Here is a 17,317-nt window from a genome sequence, read left to right as displayed (position 1 = left end):
TAAAGGCTAAAAATAGGACATTAAAACTTAGGTCCCCAAATAATGCTCTATACATGCCCCAATGCCACAGAAAACCCTACTGTGAGGGTGTCTTGCCTTCTAAAAGTTCACGGATGAAACAGTCACTTGCAATTCAGGACCACATTCTCCTTTACAAACAACGCAAGAAAACTGCAGCAGGACTCTGACATGCCTCACAAACAGTAGCAACTGAAACTGGTGTTCCTGATGGAGAGCCACGCACTCTGGGCACCCACACCCAACAGGGATAGTGACGACATGGGAAAACCCAAACCGGGTGGAAGAGTAAATGGACCTTGTAGAGTAGTGACCCTTTAACAGACGTAAAAGCACGGATCACTGTGGAAAAAAAGAAAGGAGCAAGACGGCTTCCTGCAAAAACGGATAGCAGCCGGGACCACTCAAGGAGCAAGTGAAGGATCCAGTGGCGGGCCACCTCTAAGGTGCCACCCCTGGTGCTTCCTGAAGTGCATGGAAGAGCTAGGACTTGCTTCCAGTCAGCAGAACGTGGCAACGGTGCTGGACGTTACCCCCTGACCATGTTACATTCCGGACAGCTCCATCTTGCTAGCAGTCTCGTCAGCTTTACTAACCCAGTGGCCATGAACCAAAGCCATATGGCAGTGAAGGTGGCCTCCAGGACAGCCAGCCAGAGGCCAGGGCCCTGGGTCGTACAGTCGTGAGGAAATGGACTTGCCCAACAACCTGAGGCAGCGCAGAAGCACATTCTACGCTTGCAGATGAGAACCAACCCCTAGTCAACACACGGACTGTGCCTCGTGAGCCGGGCCAGGCCCTGACTTCTGACCACGGGCACAACGCAACGGCTTCTGCGTTTGCGGTGACTGTTAAGCAGTGACAGAGCACTCCTCCGTGGTCCAAACAGTCATGAGATGGTGAGTTGGCATTCGTTCTCTCTTAAACCTTCAAGGAGCTAAAAACCAGAGCCCGACATTTCTCTTTCTCGGTTTTAATGGTGGAGTTAACCTTTTCTGGACCTGAAACTATTTTCTTCTTGGTTAAGGATGAATGATTTGAAAGCAATTTCCTAGGGCAAGAACGGTATGCACTAAATGACTATTATTCCCATTTTTTACGAAACTGCATATTTGCCCTGTGTCACTCTTCTGGGAGTTACAGGAGCTACAAAGATAAGCAATGCACCGTCCCTGTGCTCAGAGTACGCACTGTCTGGAAAGAAAGACTAAAGCAATCGATCTACCCATTCAACAAATATTTACCTTAAGCCTACTATGGGCTTCCCGCCCTTCTAGGTGCTGATGAAAACAGCAGGGAGGGGAACAAAGCGGTCTGCCCTCTGGGCAGGAAGACAGTACGTAGACAAAGATAGATAAACTGAAGCACACAAACAAGCCTGGCAGAGATCGACAGGCCTCCAGGAGGGGCACCACCTCTGTCACCGCCTGGCACCTGGTCTGTATCTCCTCACGAAGAAGGGGCAGCCTCAGGGTGGTTTCCAGCAGGCTGTGACCTCCCGGATTTAGCTGCGGTTCGGGACTTGTGCCGCCGGCCCTAAGAACCATTGATGGCTTCCCCACACAATCTGTCGCAGCATCCTGATCCCGAGAAGCAGATCTGATACGGACGCTTCATTCCAATGTGAACACGCAGCACCACGTGCAGGGCCCTGGTATTAGGTAACAGGAAGAGTTTCTAAAGCAGTCGGTTAAGATAACAGAGGCCCAGCTGACTGATGCAGGGAGAGGAGCAAGAATGCAGGATGAACTCACTCTAAGCACTCTTACTAAACCAGCCCTGAGCAGAGAAGGAAAGGCCAGGCCAGGCACGGTTCACAGTGGCTTCTGGGCACCTACACAGGATATCCCCCCACCTCCCTGCCGGCAAGGGCCCAGTTTTACTGTCTTCTGGGAAAGTGCACCCGGTAACTCTGCACCTTTGTTTCTGACATTTACCCAGCTGCAGCTGCCTCATAAACACACAGTGTACTTTCAGCCGCGAGCCTCCCTATGAGTGAACTATGCAATAGGAGCTTTGGGGAGCCTGCCCTGTCCGTCTTATTTCAAGGTCACCTGCTCAAAGATGCTTACCTGTGGCAAAGGCTGCTGGCCAACCTCCCCTTCCCGCCCATCCTCTGACGAAGGATGGCATGAGCTGTGGATCCTGATTATGTGTGCATTCTTTTTGTTTCAACATTTAAAACTTTTTAATGTTTATTCATTTTTGATAGAGACAGACAGAGTGTGAGTGGGGGAGGGGCAGACAGAGAGGGAGACACAGAACTTGGGGCTCCAGGCTTCACGGCTGTCAGCACAGAGCCTGATGCAGGGCTTGAACTCATGAACCATGAGATCATGACCTGAGCCGATGTCAGGCGCTTAACGGACTGAGCCACCCAGGCTCCCCTAGGTATGCATTCTAAATACAGATATATACTTGGGATTAAAAATATGAATGGCCCAAAGAACAGTAGGAATGTGAGAGGGAGAGAGAAAAGTCAGGAGAGATTCTTTTATAAACACACCCACCTGAAGAAACTACCTCCTTCTGGTAATGCATGAAATAACAACAATGAGGTGCCCACACTCAGTGAACTTGTTATTTTAATCAAAAATAATAGCTTTCAAGTAAATAGTAGAACCCATCTTTCCCAAACCACCCCTTATGTCAAACCCAAATGTGAGAACTGAATAAAAGTGGAGCCACTCTTACACAGAGAGACAGGAGCCACTGAGTCCCACTGGGCCAGCCCTCGCTGCCCTGCCCCTCCCCCCCGCTCCACCCTGCCTGGCCCTTGGCCCCCTCAGGACTCTGGGGCTCCAAGCACTAGCCTGAAATGCATTGACCAACAGCAGATCACTACAGCACCTGAACCTAAGAATAAGCTACAGGAGATCCCCTAAGTAAAGGGGGGAAAGCAGAGGAATAAAGGGATAGGAGCAGGAGGAAAAGCTTGAGAGCAAGAAGGAAACTGGAGCCAGCCCTTGACCTTGAGAAGCACCAAGGCTCCAAGAGTCAAAGGCAGAACTGCAGCGTAATGCATCGGCATCACAGCATTGCACACCAGCACCAACAGGCCAGGGGCCGCAGCCCAGGGCGGGCACCACCAAGTGCCGGACATCACACAGCACCCCGCATCCACACCAGGGGTGAGGCCCGACTTCAGCAGATCTGCTTTCCAGAGCTGCCCTCGCAGCCAGGCCTCTGTTCGGAAGCCTTGCGTGTGCAGGGTATGAGTTCTGTCTGTCTCTAGGAAATGTAGGAATTTAATTAGCCCACAAAAGTGAAGAGGCACACGTGTCTTCTGATGAGTGGATAGGGCTGAACTGCTAAGGACTCTGAAAAGGGAGAGTGTTATAAGCTTTTGCTGTTGTTATTGTTTGTTCATTTGTTTTGTTTTTTAATTTACTTAATTTATTTTTTTAATTTATATCCAAGTTAGTTAGCATACAGTGCAGAGTGTCATCAGCTTTAAAAGATGATGAAGCAGGGGCGCCTGGGTGGTGGCTCAGTTGGTTAAGCATCTGACTGCCGCTCAGGTCATGATCTCGCGGTGCGTGGGCTTGCGCCCCACATCAGGCTCCGTGCTGACAGCTAGCTCGGAGCCTGGAGCCTGCTTCGGATTTTGTGTCTCCCTCTCTCTCTCTGACCCTCCCCTGCTCACTCTGTCTCTCTCTCTTTCAAAAATAAATTAAAGGGAAAAAAAAGATGATGAAGCAGGGTATCGTCAGTTAATTTATAAAGTCAACAACCAAGTGAAGGTATAAACAGACAATACATTCTAGTGCCCAAGCCATGACCCTGCCAGCATGCAGATTGGCAGACCGTACCTGGAATGGGATGTGAAGACTTGTCACCTTGTCAGCCAAGGATCCCCTGGGTCCTGGAGCAGAGATGGAACTCCTGGGAAGCAAAGAAGAGACATTAGGCACCATCCATCTGGGCCCCAGAACCTCCATGCCTGTGGCTGTAACAGAGAGGGACGATTCTGTTCAGCTCGGCATCAGGAAGCACCCCCACCATAACACCAATCAAAAATAGGTGGCAGGAGAAGCCAGGCAGGTGAGGGTCCCATCACAGGGACCAAGCAGGCATGCAGTGAAGCACCACTGGGTGGGGGCAAGACAGGTAACTGGATAAGATGGCCTGCAAATCAGAGATCCTACCATGTGACCTCCACTAGTGAGATCGCATCTCAAACAAGACTCATATCAAAGCATCACCCAGACAGACTCCCTCCACAGATCTAGGGCACAAAGGTAGATGGGTGAAAGCTCTGTGCCTGACTAGTAGCCGTGAGAGAAGAGAATCCACCCCCCAACCACTGACCCCTCGACAATCGCACCAAGAACTGAAACAAGCAGGGGCAGAAAGTCTTAGTTCAGTCCCTCAGGAAATAATCAGACTTCACCTGTGAATGACCATTTTGCAGCAGACTCTCCTGGACAAGCTGACAGATGGGTACAAGTGTACACCTGCCCTGATGACTTGAGGATAGGCCAGGGTGCTCTAAATGTAGAATGTGCGCTGTCACGATGAGCCTAGTGGAGTGGCCTGCTGTCCCAGGAGGAATGGGATCGAGTGAAAGTAGCATCTGAAAGCAGCAACAGTCACCCCCGCTGATAGAAGGTCCTCTGCTTCCGCAATCCTACCAGGTGCACTTTGCACATACTCACGCACTCACCCAGGAGCTGGAGAAGTGTAATTAAGTCTCCTTAATACGATTTGCACTAATGTGAATCCAGAGCAGATTATCATTACACCAAAGCCGCACATGTAAATGCTAAATCAACAGAGTTTGCTAACTTCAACAGCAGCAAACCAGATTTGCAACCACTGAGATCCTACTCTATCCCGACCTGCACCTTTGTACGTTCATTGTATGTTAGTACTCCGTTCTTTTCCACTTTCTATTTTGAAAATGTCCGAACCTACAGAAAAATGAAAGGAACATTTACATGCTCGTCTACATTTACTAACATTTAACATTTTGCTGAATTTGCTTTATTTTTATATAAACTTTTCTCGTGAACCATGTGACAGTGAGCTGTAACAGCTATCACGACACGTGACCTCTAAGTGTATTGGTAACTCCCGGGAGTGGCATCTCCTACAGAACCGCACGCCATCATCACACCGAAGAAACAACATCCAGCCCACAGCATCCAAAACACGGCCGATAATCAAATGCCTAAAACTGACAACATATTTATGCTCTTTCTCTATCATATGCTAAGTACCACAACGGCACTGAAAGGGTCACAGCCCCACAGGGGAGACCAACCTACAGATGGCTTACGGTGACAAGGGCACTAAGGTGGTGTGGCTCATATGCGAGTCACTGTCTTGATTGAAGAGAAAGTGGTTGACTCCGCCTGGAGTCTTGAGGAAAGGCTTTTGCAACGAAGCCTTAGAGGACAAGTCTAGCCAACATATACGGAGTAGGAACTGAATTGTGAAACTAGACAGGCTTGAATGTGACAGCTGGAATAATACCACCCCCCACGCCTTGTTGCTGGCCCAAAACATCTAAATCCCAATTCCAGGAATTTGTGAGTATGTTAAGTTACATGACTAGGACGAAGTAAGGTTGCAAGAGGAATAAAGATGCTAATCAGCTGACGGGAAGATCTCCCTGTGGAGAGCCTGATGTAATCACGAGGGTCCCCACAAGGAGGGGGAAGGAATGGGAGAGTCAGTGTCGGAGGGATGCCAGGTGAGAAATGCACCATCAGCCACTGGTGGCTTTGAATATGTCAGGGGACCAGGAGCCAAGGAAGGCAGGCAGGCTGGGAAGGGCAAGGAACTAGATAGTCTCTCAAGAGTCCGAGGAAAGGAACACATCCCTGCCACCATCTTGACTTAAGACTGGTGAGACATATTTTAGACTTCTGACCTCCATCCAGAACTGAAGACAATAAATGTGTGTTGTTTTAAGCCAATGAGAAAACAAAAACACAGAAACAAACAATAAAAAGGGGCTGGAAACAAGGCTGGAAACTGTCAAAGTGCTGGGAGATGGGGGCAAAGTCATCCAAGTCCTTGTGGCCAAGCCAAGAAAACTATGCTTTGTTCTTCCGGGGAGACAGAGACAGCCAAGAGCCATGATCGGATCTGTATCTCAGGAATAAAACTCTGGAATAAAAGGAGCAGAATCTAGAAGGAAAATAACTAACAATGTTTGATGCCAACGATAAAATTTGAGCTTTCAAACAACAACAAAAAATTAGAATTTTGGAAAACTTGCGTCCATCACCAAAAACTCGAAAGATTCCCAAAACTTAAAAGAGTGTTCTGATGACACTAGTGGTGACATTAACAAATGTGATTTTTAGAAGACAATTACATGACGAAATCTGTCAATGTTTGGAAGATCTGCATAATTCAGGAAGCTAGCAATTTACTGAAACATGGACAAACAATTGATTGAAAGCACAAAGTGGAATTTTTTGAAAAAGTACAAAACACGCATTTTCAGGTACGGAAAACCCGTCCATATGGTTTTAGATTCCACTGTGGAACCAACTGCCTCCTTTCAGGTTGTTGTGCAGTATCAAAAAAAAAACACTCATAATTACCCAAGAAGGCTACTAAAGTACTCCTTTTCCAAGTACCTGAGGCCATATTTTCTTCATACATTTCAACTAAAACAACACATCAAAACCAAGAGATGCATAATCAGACCTAAGACTCAAGTTACTTTCTATTAATCTGAGCATTAAAAAGATTTGTAAATATGTAAAACAACTCCTATTAAATTGTTTATTTAGAAACTAGTTATTTTTCATAAAAATGTCACATTAACAAAAAATGGTTTATTGTTATTTTAGATGGGTTAGTACATAAATATTTGAAGCTGTTCTAAATTCAAATTTGTCAGATGAGAACTGTTGACACATACAACCCACATAAGGCAAGAGCTCCTTCCAGTAGGTGACGGTCCGAGAGAGCACGGGGCGGTTCTAAGACCAAACAGTTTGAGAACAGCTAGCTGCCTCGCGGGCGGCCAGACCAGCTGAACTCACAGCGTCAAGCCGGATCCCATCACAAAAGGTCCTCTCTTGCTTCTTCGGGCATGATGAAGCAGCCTAACAGGGATCCCCACCCTGCTCCCATTTTCCTGTCACGGTATACAAGCAGTTAATGCTCAGCTTAGAAGTCCCGGAGAAAAGCATGCCATACATTTATCCAGGCTGAACCGCTCCGGATTAATGGGATTGGAATGCATAGCAAACAAATTCATTAGTACTGCTTTTCTTTAATCCAAGAATGTTTCAACCGATCATTCTATTTCTACAAATTTGACAGCTCACTTTTTACCGAGTAAGAAAGCTACAAACACTTCAGACCTTAAGGATTCAATTTTACTTGCCATAAACACAGCAAGCAACATTTCAACACCACCCCTGATAAGATCCCCTGTAAAGGTGTGGCTCTGAGTACTGGGGGGCACCTGGCACACAGGCAGGAAATATGTACATAAAATAACATGAAAACACCAGCAAACATTCTTCCACTGAGTAACTGATACATCAAAGGGAATCCGATCTTTTCATTAAGTACACTGATGAACCACTAAAAATGTTTCTCCATTTATTAGACATAATGCCAAGCTCTTTGGCAACTTGAGTAACTGCTTTGTCTGGGAATGCAATTTTATTCCATTCTTCATGCCACACGTCTTGGGTGCCAGAAACAGAGTAAGAAACCAGAGACGTAGCAGTGACCTTTATTGGACCCAAATACCTGAGGCCATATTTTCTTCATACATTTCAACTAAAACAACACATCAAAACCAACAGATGCATAATCAGACCTAAGACTCAAGTTGCTTTCTATTAATCTGAGCATTAAAGAGATTTGTAAATATGTAAAACAACTCCTATTAAATTGTTCTTAGTTAAATTCTATAACTGGAAACACCTCTTTAAAAAATAAGAATGGGTGAAATAATAACTGGAGGAAGAATGCTTCTGATCTCCTAAAGCAATTCTATGAAACTACCAGAAGATGAGCCCCAACCACACCAGCATGTGCTCCATCCCACGAGGTCAGACGTTACGGCTATTGTAGGGAATGAAGCTACAGGGAGCACAGTTCAAGGCAATGAGGGGATTTCTGCTAAGTCCACGGACTCCAAATGAGAATGCTGGCAAGAGCAGAGCTCCTTTGGGATGGCCCAGCAACCTATGGAACGGCCAAGGCAGCTCCCAAGGGATGTGGGATGTCAGAATCCTGAAAGGGGAGCATCTGCAGTTTAAAAAAGCAAATCATAATGAACTGTTTTCTTTGGCATGAATAGTTTTCAAATTTCGGCCTAAGATTTTTGTTGATCCTCCAGGCACGGGGCTCACCATTTGATGATGCAGCCTTCCTGAGACACAAAATCCTCCAGGAAAAGGCCACAAATTCCTCCTTTGCTCTGGGCTGCCACAGGCCAGTGCAGGCCGCTCTTCCCCATCGGCCCATATCTCCTGGCGATGCCAGGTTGGGGGGAGGCGGGCAGGAGAAGGTGGGCGGGGCACAGCCAGGGGTCACGGGGCACAGTTCTTAAACAGGGCTGCCTCTGCTCCCACCCAGGGGCATCAGGCAGTGCCTGGACACATTTCCGGTGGCCACAGCTGAGGGACGGAGGCCGGGCTCAGAGGCCAGGACTGCTGCACGGACAGCCTCCACCACAGAGAGTATCGGCAGCACGGAGGTGGAGAAAGTCCACCGTGCAGAACCAGAGACTGCAAAATGTTCCATAGATTTTTTTTAAGTGAACTAGTTTAATAATTCTGTTTAAAATAAAAAGAGCTACAATGTCTGCACACAAGTCCATAATACAAGGGAGCAAAACCCTGTCACCATATCCCTGGCGAACCATCCAGTGTACCCAAACCAGGATTGAGAATAACTAAGGGGCAAGGAGACGACGGGAAAAAGTAAATGGTTAAAAAATGTGGTGTGGACTAAGCCATGCTTCCCTTATTAATCTGAGTTCTCATTCCTGAGGGTGAACTGGCATCCTGTAGAAGGCCGGAGACCCCCCATGTTCCACATGATTCTGCTTAGAAGGTGAAGCCCAAACCTCAAAGAGCTGGGATGGTCAGGTAGGGCCCCTGTGAGGCGAAGGAACCAACAGGCTAAGCCCTACCATGCTCACAAGGTCCCCCAGGGAAAACGCCTCATCCCCATGTCACAGGTGAGGCACAGAAGCTCAGAGCAGCAATGACCAGGACAGCAGAGAGGTCCCATGGTCACTTCACTCAAACGTCCTCGTTATGCAAAACACACTGTTTCAGCGTCTGAGTGGGAAGACATGTCTGTCTACTCTGCGGTTCCGAGAGACCGCAGAGCAAGAGAGCGCCTCTGAGGATGGTCGTTTCTCCTTCTCCCAGCAATGGTCTGCCCTCCAGGAGCCGCGGACCTCTATTTTTTTAATGCCCAAGACTTGAAACATGAAATCGTGAGTTCTAAGAGTTGGAAGGGACCAGCTCAACATCTAACGCAGAAATCCTCCCAGGCGGTCACAGAAACACTGATCAGGGCAGGAAAGAGCAGGGAGACAGAGGGAGGGAGGAAGAACACGGCTCCTGAAGGCAGGCACGGAGAATTGACTCTCCAGGCCACTCCTCCCTCTCCCCCTTCCCAGCTGTCACCAACCAGCCTCTGAATTCTGTCTCTGGGTCAGAGTAATAAGTCTGAAGCCAGCCACACCTCTCATAAGCAGTAACAACAGTGAGAATGGCAAACATTCATATTAAACATCTACTTCTGTGCCGGCACCCCCTCAGAAGGCACTATATGTGTACGACCTCATCGAGAACGCGAACCAGGCCTGAAGTTTATGCGGCTGTTACACACAGCTGTGTAAAGCAGTTATAAAGCGGAGCCTTGGTTCAAACCTTGGCACATCCAACTCTAAATCCATTTGGACGCTCCACTGATGTTTAATGCTACTGAAACTCTGCATGAGATTGTAATAGGTCCCCCAGGGCAATGGGCCATAATGTCATTACAGCAAAACGTTAATTAGACACCATGAGGATCCTCCCACTTAGCAAATAACAGGGACATGCAAAGGAACGAGAAGGCAGAGGTTCCCAAGGAGGGAGACTTTGGTTTCAATCTCTGCTCAAACACCGACCAGGTAAATGAGCTGGAGCAAATTATGCTGAATCTTAGCTTCCTCACATCTCCAAAGAGGAAACTCCTGTTAAGCTCATGGAATTGTTTAAAAACAATAATAAATTGAGATTATGCACATAAATGTATCATGCACTTTTTAAAGTAAACACATTCTTGGGAGAGACTGTCTCTGAATAAGTGACGTATTTCAGAAATTTCTCTTCATTTCACACTTTCTTTAAATGCACTGGTTCCTAGCTTGACATTTTGAAATTTCTCTGCCAAATAGCTAATGAGCTATACAAATAGATAAACGCAGCCAGGGGGAGCTGCTATTTTAAGAAATTCTTCAGTTCAAGTGAACAATTGTTTGATGTGTGAATAATCGGCTCTTAATTACATGGTTTGTCAATATTTTAAAAGAATCGTCTCATTAACAAGCTGCGGGGGTGGCTGTGGCACCTACCCTGAATTTGGTCATTTGACGTTTCTGTCTGAGTTTAATAAAACAGTCTTTGCCGGTGAGCAAGTGACATATTATTGGAAAAAAAAAAAAAAAAGAGGTGAAACATACGAATGCAAGACAAAAACTACAGGGTATTCTCCAAATGGGCGGCAGAGAAAGGAGATATGGGGGAATTTCAGAGCAACAGACCCAGGACGGAGTGGTCAGGGGAGGCAGTGGCCAAGGTAAAGCTCCAGAGAGCAAGAGGGCAGGCCTGCCAGGGCATGGGCGGAAGGGAGGTCAGGGCTCTGCTGGCCCTCGGCCTCTGCAAACCTCCTCCAAGATCTCTTCTCGTTCTACGACGCATCCCCCCGAAACCCACGCACATGTGTATTTTGGCCCTACGGCTGTACACTCTCCTCAGATTCAGTGAATATAACGCCTGAGCCCTTACATTCAGGATTCCCTGAGGCCACCTGTCAGCGCCCAGGCAGACCTGCTGATCCACTAGGAAAACAAGCCTCTTGTACTCACGCTGAGTGCCCCAGCGAGGCCTGGGAAAATGGTGTCCCTCCACACCACCCAGTGGGCTCCCCCAGAGAATGCAAGCAGTAGTCCCCACTCCAGCTCCCTGCTCCCCGTTCTTGGGCAGTCTCTTCAAGTTACCTGCATCCTCCCCACTGCTGGTCTTAAGCGACATTTTTTAAAGCAGTAGCATCCATGCAGAGACAGACCCTATGGTTTTGGGCCAAGGACCCTTCATCCCTTCTAGCTCTCAAAGGGAAGTAACAGCGACTAGGCTTTTCATTAACCTGCCACCCCCTTTGCCAAATCAAAGTTAAAGTTACCTCTCTTCTGGGGGCCAAGAGATGGTGTCGACTGTTTCGTAAAAACCTATAAGGAGGGATGTGGTGGTGGTTGCACAACATTGTGAATGTACTTAATGCCACTGAAATGTACACTTGAAAAGATTCATCATATTTTTTAAAAACTAAGAAAACTCCTCAAAAAAAACTGAACATACTTACCCTATGACCTGGCAAGCCCCTCCTGGATATATAACCAAGATAAATGTGTCAGCAGCGTGACTGAGAAGAGCCAACAAGTGCTTAAGCAACCAATATGTCCATCAAATGATGAAGAAATAAAATGCAGACTATCCGCACAACGGAATATTATTCAGCCCTGAGAAGGAGCGACGCACTGACACCAGCCACCACATGGACGGACCCTGAAGGCACCGTGCTCAGTGGTAGAGACCAGGGGCGGGAACTAGGTAGGGAACAGGGAGCCACTGTTACTGCATATGAATTTGCTTTCCGGGGTGAATAAGATGTTCTGTAAGTGTGCTAATGGCTGCTTAACTCTGTGGACATAATCAAAACCATGGAATTTATACTTCAAATGGATTAACTTTATGGTATTCAATTATATTCCATAAAGCCGTTAAAAAATAATAAAAGCTAAGAAGATCCCAATCCTCAAGAGACTGCAGCACGGTTTTCTATGAACGGCGCCTGGGCAGGTTCCTGGACTTCTCCACATGTTCCGTGCCACACCAGCATGTTCCTCATGTACTGTCATTCGGCTTCAAGTCAAACTTCTCCCACCTCCCCCCAGAAATCAATAATTAGAGCTATGGATGCAGTCGTTGGAGAAGCCCCACCTCCTTGCACAAGCCATTTATTACACGTAACAGTCATTTCGCGTGGAGCCTCACCACTATGAAATTGACTCCTATTTAATACACCCTGCCTGCCAACACTGGGGCTTCTGTTCTGTGCCGCTGCAAACATGGGCTCCAGGTTTAACATATGGCACGGATGCTCTGTTGTGACAGGGCACAGAATAGTAAAGCTGAGGAAGAGCGCAGCATGGGTTGGTTTAAATAACATACTGAAAGCTTCTAGCTCAAACAAGATACAGGGGACAGGCAATGCCTCTGTGCGCATGTGGCCCAGGATCTCAAGAAAATGGGAAAGCTTTCACAGGTAATCAGAAGCAAAAGATCATCAGGAAGTAACAAAATTAATAAGATCTCTTAGCACTAGCAAGGAATCTCCAAAGATATCACGGTGCTCTACTGGGACAGATAAATAAATCACCAGTGACGCAGGGAACAGACACACCCAACCTAGGGAGCTGGAAGGAAAAATGTACAGGAAACAAAGTTCGGGGTACTTTCTGCACTGAATGTTTGGAATGCTCGTGAGGCTGGGTGGCAGCCTTCTGTCTGCCCAGGCACAGCTGACAGGTGAGTTCATGCTACTCTCCTGGGCATTTACAAGCCCTGGGTACACAACTCCCTGCAGGCAGCTGTCAGCCCACCCCCATCCTCCCATGGACATGTCCCTGACCCTACGGCAGCTCTGAGGAAGCCTATGAAGACAGATGAGCCTTGCATGTGGCCAGGAGGGCGGCCCACGCTCAGGAAAGAGGAGCCTGCCTGTGCCAGCCCAGTGATTACCAGAGAGAATTAAGCAAGCACTTGCAAGCCTTGGCCTCTGAATTTCTGTACTTTGATAGACTTAATTTGTTCTCCTGGGGCTAAATAGCTGGCTGTGTCGCTGCAACTCTACGTAGGAACACAGTTAGGGAAGCCTAGTGTGCAGGGAGTCATTTATGATTCCCAAGGGCTCCCACCCAAGAAACCATCCTCTCCTGGAGAAGGGGGGGCAAGGCAGGAGGGGCACCAGACATACCTGCCATGTATCATCTGCATAAAATGGTCCCCACGTAAGAAACCATCAAGGAATGCCAGTGCTGGAAAAGAGTCACAAGACGATCTACTACATCCAACCCAGTCTTTTCTCACACCTCCTTTGTGAGTTTTTGCTGGGTCTTTGTAGCATGCATATTGTTATTTACAATATTGTTCATTAAAGGAATCCACCGCTTTATAAATCAAGTAGTTTTTGTAGAAAGCTTTCTATGACTCCCAAATGGAATACTACCAAAAATGATCTGAACTCAAACATTAAACTTAGCTCCATTACCCAATGAAAGTGCCATCTGTTTCCTGCAGGGCCCTGATGGCCACAGTCTAGTGAGCTCTAGACACATCAGGCCTCTATTTTCTCTCATATACGCTACCATTTAACATACTACTAATATGAAAATGTGTGTGCACTGCCTAAAACTGCATAGAGGATGCACACACACTGCACTTAGGGAAACAGAGCCCTAAATCCATGACGTGGCAAACTGTGGCACTTGGCCCACATCTGTATCAATCACAAGGTAATAAAAGTGGTTTTCACTGGTAAGTCTGTTCTCTCTCTCTCTCTCTCTCTCTCTCTCTCTCTCTGAGGAGGAGGAGGACGAAGAATAGGAAGACGAAGATTATTATTCAAATACTACATCTGGCCCAAAAAGCCTAACGTATTTGCTACCTGCCCTTGATAGACCAGTTTGCTAAGCCCTGGTCGAACCTGTACCTTTATTTTCCCAAGCAGCCAACCCCAGCCCAAACACACTGAATGACTTAGAAGCACCTGCACGCAGGTCTTCGGGAGTCTAAGTAACTGAAAGAATTTTACCAAAGAAGCCATCAGTGTAAACCCTTTCAAATGGGCCTCTGTCCAAACATTTCAACTGTATTTTAAGAATTGAGCCTTGTCTAAAGCAAACTAAGATGTGAGGATGCACAGCTCATCTAGATGGTCTTTGTCCTCCAATGCCTGAATCACCTCCTCTTGTTTGCCCCAGGGCCGCCCCTCACCCTCCTCCACTACAGGCTAGGAGCCCAGCTGTGTGCATCCTAAGCCCTCTGCGGCCAGAGGGAGGCTCTGTGATGGAAGACGGACTCCCTCGCCACAGCCAGCTGGGGTCACCAACCCCCTCTGGCCCCTTCAAGCCTAGTGCACTGGGCCACTCAGAGCCCCTTCACAGCCCCAGGCCACTACGACAGTCGGACCACCCCTAACCCTGGCCTTGCCTTTGTAAACAGTTGCTTTACTACACTCACCACCAATTACCCAGCTTGAGATGGCCATCTGTTCCCTGCAGGGGCCCTGACAACTCCAGCCTTAGGGGCCGTGAACTCTGGAAGCCCGCAGCTGCCTCTACCACCTCCGGAATGTGGGCCTCCCGCCTACTCCGAGCACAATGCCTCTATTCTAGCACCACACAGCTGGACAGAGTTGCGGACCACCTGAGGACTCACCCTCCTCCTCCAAAGCGGGCTGGACCCGAGCTGTCCAAGTGCTAGCATGATCTCAAAAACGCCCAGAGAGATTCTGGTGATTAGTTATGACAGCAGGCTGCATTATAATAAGGCTTCTCTTTAAAGTCTTCAACTTAATTTAATAAAATCTGAGCAGCTGGTGTGTCTCAGACACTGTGCTCAGTGTTTCACACACACAGAAGATCAACACTCAATCCTCATGTTATAAATGAGAAAAGTGAGCTTCAAGAGAGTCTGTGGTGCTTATCAGAGCTCCGAGTGGTTGACGTGATGTGAGAAGGCTCACCTTCGCTCGGCCAGGCCCCTGCCTAAACCCATGTCTGGGGCTGGCCAGCAATCCCCTCTCCTCCCAGCCCCCCAGCCCTGCCCAAGGCCCAAGGCCACCCTCCAGCCTCTCCACAGCCAGACCAGCCACATTACACAAATCAGGTTACAAGAAAGAGAAGGTCAGGACCAGGGTCCGCAAGTCTTCTGACATAACAGGGAAGCTCCCTTACAGCCTCATGTCCACAACCACATTCCCTGGACCAGCCAACAAGTGAAAATATCTGGTACCTCCAACCTGAGAGTGAATCCCTAGGCAGGTGCATTCACAATGTCTCTACGGTTTAAAATGAAATCACTGCTATGTGCAGTGGTCCCTCTTCTGAACGTTCTCTGCCCATGAACTGGGCTTGGAAGAGAATGCCAGGACTCTGTGCACCAGGGTGGGAAGGCCTGGCGAGTCCTATCCAGCTACATTACTGTCTTGAAGTCACACTGAGTGTAAAATACTTTTCCTATGTTCTATTTTATATCTGCTCACTGATCTGAGGAATCAGAAGACCTGCCTGGCCCTGGCTGTGTGATCTTGGGCAAGTCCCTTGACTTCTCTGTTTCAGTCTTATCATCTGAAAACTAGGTAAGGCTACTACTTACCTCACCTACACCTCACCCCATCCCTCTCTTTTCCCTACTGTGAAAGATCTAGGTAGAGAGAGGCAAGATAGAAATGAAAATTTCAGATAAAACTAGATTCAAAATATGGTAGGCAAGTAAGTTAACTTCTCTGAGCTTCCTTTCTCCCGTCTGTGAGAGGAAGAGAGTAGTAACAATAGCTACTTCAGAGTCTGGACAAGGCTGAAACGACTCACTCTGTGCAATGCACAGAAGAGGACCCAGCACACACTAAGTGCTCTATCTCTGCTATTATTATTAGTTCCTTAATTCACAAGAGATCTCGTTATTAGCCAACCCATGAAGTGATGTGGAGATTAAGTACTCAAAACAACTGCGTTTATTATATGAAGGTATTTGGTGATTGACAAAGCACGATTTAAATATATAGGTCAAAACCTAAAGATAAGTTGACTGTCTGATTTATATCTATCTATCCTAGTTCAGATGCTAAAAGACTTCCGGGGTATTACTTAGAAATATTTAAACTGGCTTAAAACTATAAAAAAATATATGAATTTTCTTTATATAAACATTATAATTAACAACGACTGAGGTTTTAGCCGCTAATTTTTATTTCAAAATACCTCTGTATCCTGGATTCCAAGACTGATGTCCTCTGGAGCATGTGTGCTGGGGTCTGGCCGTGACCGCGGCCGTTCTAGGTCTCAGTGTGCCATTCAGGGGCCAGTGCTCCGCGAGTGCCCCTTTAAAACTGACCAGGTCACATGGTGCGGGCCCTGTGTCCCTCCCCTGGACACCACCACACCAGCCCGAGACCTTTACATTGGTCTGGCTCTTTGACCAAATCTGGAAGCTTCCGCTTTCATTGAGAAAAATAAAATGCTTTGCTTTGCCTGCTCTTCCACAGGGGCGGCTCCTCTGAGCCTTCCCCCTGACTCGGGCGGGAAAGAATGCCCAGTCGACGGGCCGCTTTTCCTCCTTCCAGGAGGTCTGGACACTCACAAAGCCCAGTTATTTGTTTTGCCAAACTGTGTATACATTGAATGGACATGTTTGTTTTCCATGTCCCACTTTACATCTCCAAAGACAAATGATTAAAGAATTCTTCCAGGGGCATTTTTTTTGCTCATCCCCTCCAACCTGGTCATATCAAGCAGCCTCACTTCCTGCCTTTTAACTCACATTCTGTCGGCATATCATCCACTCTTCTTTGTTGACCTTTACGTGTACGGTGCTGCTTCAAAACCCTTCTTCAAAAGAAAGGTCAAAGTAAAATGTCCCTGGGAAGGATGTCAGATGGCCAGAGGCCAGGCGGGCACCGGCTCTGAGTGCTGAGGTTACTTGTGGGGTGTGCTGCGACAAGGTGCCCAAGGCAGGTAAGGAGGCAACATGGCGGGACCTCCGGATCTACTGCTAGGCCACAGCCATGCCCCAGACGGCCCGTCCTCCAGCCCTGGCCCCAGGCCCTCGGGGCAGAGTAGGACCCTTCACCCAAGAGGCACTTCCTGAGCGTCCCATCACACAACGACTCTGTTAGGAACTACAGGGTACAGAGAAAGCTACCGGGCTCCTGCCCTAGGGGGGCTTGCACTTTAACAGGGAAGAAAGGACATACGAAAAAATATAGAGAACATGTAGGATTTAGAAAGACAGAGGGCTGGGAAGCTGAAAGC

The 17,317-nt window shown here is 47.6% G+C and overlaps 1 protein-coding gene across 1 annotated transcript in view; it reads right to left on the bottom strand.

Moving 5' to 3' along the window:
* The window catches only part of SLC7A1 (solute carrier family 7 member 1), a 67,822-nt gene that overhangs the window by 37,397 nt on the left and 13,108 nt on the right, over positions 1–17,317 (bottom strand). Inside the window, exon 2 of the mRNA XM_029936895.1 lies at positions 3,831–3,903. The gene's annotated coding sequence lies outside the window, so the exon portion shown is untranslated. The remainder of the gene's footprint in view (positions 1–3,830; positions 3,904–17,317) is intronic.

This window comes from Suricata suricatta, chromosome 4, assembly GCF_006229205.1.
Source record: "Suricata suricatta isolate VVHF042 chromosome 4, meerkat_22Aug2017_6uvM2_HiC, whole genome shotgun sequence".
Lineage (NCBI taxonomy): Eukaryota > Metazoa > Chordata > Mammalia > Carnivora > Herpestidae > Suricata > Suricata suricatta.
Note: the sequence above shows the minus strand (reverse complement) of the source record. Positions and strands in the feature narration are given on the sequence as shown.